Genomic DNA, 3,953 nt, shown 5'->3' on the forward strand with positions numbered 1-3,953 from the left:
GTGTAAAGAAATCAAATAACTGGGTGAGCTAAGTATATTTTGAAAATATGTTTGACAATAATGGCTTGTAACAGCTTGGTTTTCTCACTTCTTACTTATAAGGGAATTATAGAAGTTATTTGTTATCAAGGTGTTATTTTAACACTACTGTTATTGAAGCTGAATAGAAGTTCTATAAACTGCTTGCAATTGGCTAGTTTTGCAGCCGTAATAAATATAAGTTCGAAAAAGGTTCTTTTTAAAGACAGGATCTTTACTAAATTGATAAGTAGGAATTCTAAGTCTTAGCGTGCTGTTTGGGATGTTGATAAATTGTAACTTAAAATCACAGTAACAAAGCCTCAGGTACATTTGGAAAGCTTTATGTACCAAAACAAACACTCAAAAAAGACCTAAAGTCAAACTCATCAATCAGAGCGGTGATGGTCCAGCGGAGGTGGTTTACGTAAAAGTCATGGTCAGAGAGGGGATGTCGAATCGCCTCAAAGCAAAGTCCTTACAAAGAGAAGTCAAGTCATGTTTGAGCAGTTCTGGAACCCATTCTGATAAACATCTGAGGGCCCAGTGAAGGGGAACACAGGCACAGAGATACAATGCATATTCTATATACAGACACGTATACATCTACATGTACAGACTGATTTGCACTGGAAGGTCCACGGGTATATTGCAGAATTTGGACCAGCAGTGGCATAAAATCCTGAGATAAACTCTGACAGCATTTTAAGTCCTTGCAAACGTTCTCTTCACTAACAAACACAAACCAAGCACCAGAGACAAAAAATTCAGATGCAGTTCTGAATTTGACCTTTCCTGTCCATGTAACAGTTTTTGAAAACTATCTTTGTATCATTCTTATCAAGGAGCTGATAAGAATTTTATCTTCAAGTCCAGTTAAAAGCAATTTTGCTCTCCATTTAAGTCATTTGGATGAACAAAGGCTGCAGCTTTGGACTCCTAAAACGTGAACTTTTGGACTGCTAAGCTCAGTGGGAAAGATAGAATATTCCTTTGAACACAATATTAACTGTTTTCCTTTTTCCTCAATAACATAATGAAGTTCTTGTATCTGGCATAATGTAGCCAGTATTTTAAGCAGTCTTTGTGCACAAAGGGCAGTGGCACTATCGCAGCACAGAGCAGGAATGCTTTACTGGATGTTTCTAGATAGTGGAAAACGGTTCCAATGCTCCTAAGGAGAATGCTATGTTAAAGAGTGAATCAAAAAGATGTAAACATGCTTCTCTTCTTCACATGATTCTCACTAGCATTTCCATGCAGGAGCAAACATCCCTGTGGTGAATATTTACTTATCTTCCTTTTCCATATGAAATATTTGTCTGCCCTTGGCCTTGCCTTCACCTTGGGGCAGGATTTTGTTAAGCAAAACAAAAAAGATAAGATAATATTCATCTCTTCTTGGCAACAGCAGCAAAGCTAGCCAAAAAATGCATTCATCTTTGTCCACATGGCAGTAGCAAGAACAAAGCATATTTATGTTTTTTTCCTATGTATGATAATAAGCCCCAGATAAAAAATGTATTTCTTTGTCCCTGAATCTAGCAATGGCAAGGACAAAAATTACACAAACCCCAGTGTTGCTTGCAGTAGGCAGCAATGAAGGAAATGTTTTCACTAATTTGAAAAAAAAATAATGAGCAAGACCGTATTTGATGTTTTGGTTAGAAGACCAGATAGTATTTAGGGGTTTATTAACCATATAATTCCGCTAATATCCAATATTCAACTCAGGCCTCAGTATTATATAAATGACTTTGAACTTCATGCCTCCAATTTATAAGATAAAATATACAAACAACCAGGAGACCTCCAAAAAGTTAACTCAAATTATACTGGAGTCAAGATTTCTTTACTGTTTCATAATCTGTCTTTGCCATGTTGCTTCTGACTGTGGCCACCTGACTTGACCTGCTGTCACTCAGATAGTCTTCAGACTGTCTGGGTGTGTTTTTTATCATTTTAATCACAGGGCATTATCGAAAATATTTGAGTGCAGATGAAAATGAAATGTTTTGTGGATTGTATCAGCTGACCATATTGTAATTGTAAGAGGTTCTAGGAAATTTTAGTTTTTCCTAAAATATCATAGTTTTTCGGATAGTAATGTTTATTTTAATTGTACTTGTAATTCTTTCTTCATCAGTGGAAAGACTTCAAGATAAAATCACCATGCACCCACAGTTACAGATTTTTTTGTTTTTGCAGGATTGTAAAGAAAAGATATATGGGGTTTTTTTGGTAAAGGTCCTAAAATGTATTTTCTACAAGCCAAGAACACTGACTGGTACTTAGTGCTTTTTTAAGATATTAGAGATCTTAGTCCCTCCATACAGTTGTCATGCCTCAAAAGTCATGCATCTCCTCTAATTCCCCAGCACCTGTCTCTCCTGACTAATCATCACCCGTGAATGGGCAATTACTGTATTTTAAAAAACAAAAGCCTTCTTTATACAATTACTGGGTGCTCCTTAGTCATACCTGTGCAACTTGTTTTTCAGGGGGGGTATTTCTGAAGCTTCCCTCTGCCTGTAAAAATCTGACAATATAGTAGGAGGATCTCTAACAGGAGGACTGTGACTGTTTCTGTGCTCAAAATCTATTTCATGGAAGCAATTTATTTTTTTTTTCCATTTAAACTAATTGAGGCCTTTGTGAGAATTCCACAACACAATCTCATGAAAAAATTGACTAAGGGAGGGAAAACAAAACCTGTGATAAATGGTAAATTTCTGTATATGTTAAAGGTCATAATATGGTTCTGGGGGATGGTTCTCATCTTGATAAACAATTCGGAAACATGAAGAACTTGTGTAAGAGCAGAGTAACTTCAGAAAGAGAGAATTGAAAGAGAACCATGATAAGATTCAACATCAGCAATTTCAAAGCCTAATGAAAATATTTTCCTATTTGTCAGATAAAGTGACCTTATCCTTTTACTCAAAGCACCTTGTTGTACCAAGGTACCATGATCTAACTCTACTGGAGTCTAGAATGCCTAGTCACAAACACCAAGCCTCTACTCAGCCAGATGTATGCAAGATCCCTTTTGGAAGCCACATGCATATAGTAATGCCCTGTACTCAAGATGTCTTACTAAGAACTGCAGTGGCTATTAGTTTCCAGGATAAAAGCTGACTTGTGTTGCTAAACTCAGGATGCTTTTACCAGAGATCAAAACCATTGAAAGGGGAAATGTCAATCATCTGGATGATCCAAATTTTATTCATGGCACCTGCAAGTCTCTTTCAAACCACATAACATCACTTCCCACTGACAAATATTAACAGCTGAATAAGAATTGAAATGGGAAAACATGGGAAAATTATGATCTTGGGAAGTCAGATACATTTGGCAATTAACTAATTTAGGACTTTTGAGAACATAGGTCCTCCCACCACCAAATGATCATCATGAAATTTTTTGTCTGTCAGACAGGAAAAATGTCTACTGTACCAGTATCTTCCTCAATCCATTATTGAGATTTTGGTACTGTTGGGTTTGGGTTTTTTTCCCACTATTTATTGTTTAAAATTGTGGACTTTGGGGTATTTTATTTCAATTTTTTTGCCATTTTGATCCTTGAATAACAGAACTTAAAACAGAAATGCTGACTCAATGTCTTTAACAGTGACTGAAAAAAAGAGATGTGTAAAAATATTAAAGTTGCATAATCTTCTAAATTAATGTCACATTGAACTAACAAACCAAATAAAATAAGGAGGGTAACACTTTGAGTATTAGTAGACTAAGCTACAGTTTTCTTTTATTATCCCTACTGCATTATAATTCCAAAAGACAGCATTTTTTTCTTATATGAAAACCAAAAGAAATCAGTAATATTCTCAGAAAAGATTTTTTCTTTTTTTTTTTTTCTTTTTAGAGTGTTTCCATTAGGTCAATTAGAAATTCTAAGTAAGTATCTGAAGTATGGG

Source organism: Gallinula chloropus (genome assembly GCF_964237585.1).
Source record: "Gallinula chloropus genome assembly, contig: HAP1_SCAFFOLD_194, whole genome shotgun sequence".
NCBI lineage: Eukaryota > Metazoa > Chordata > Aves > Gruiformes > Rallidae > Gallinula > Gallinula chloropus.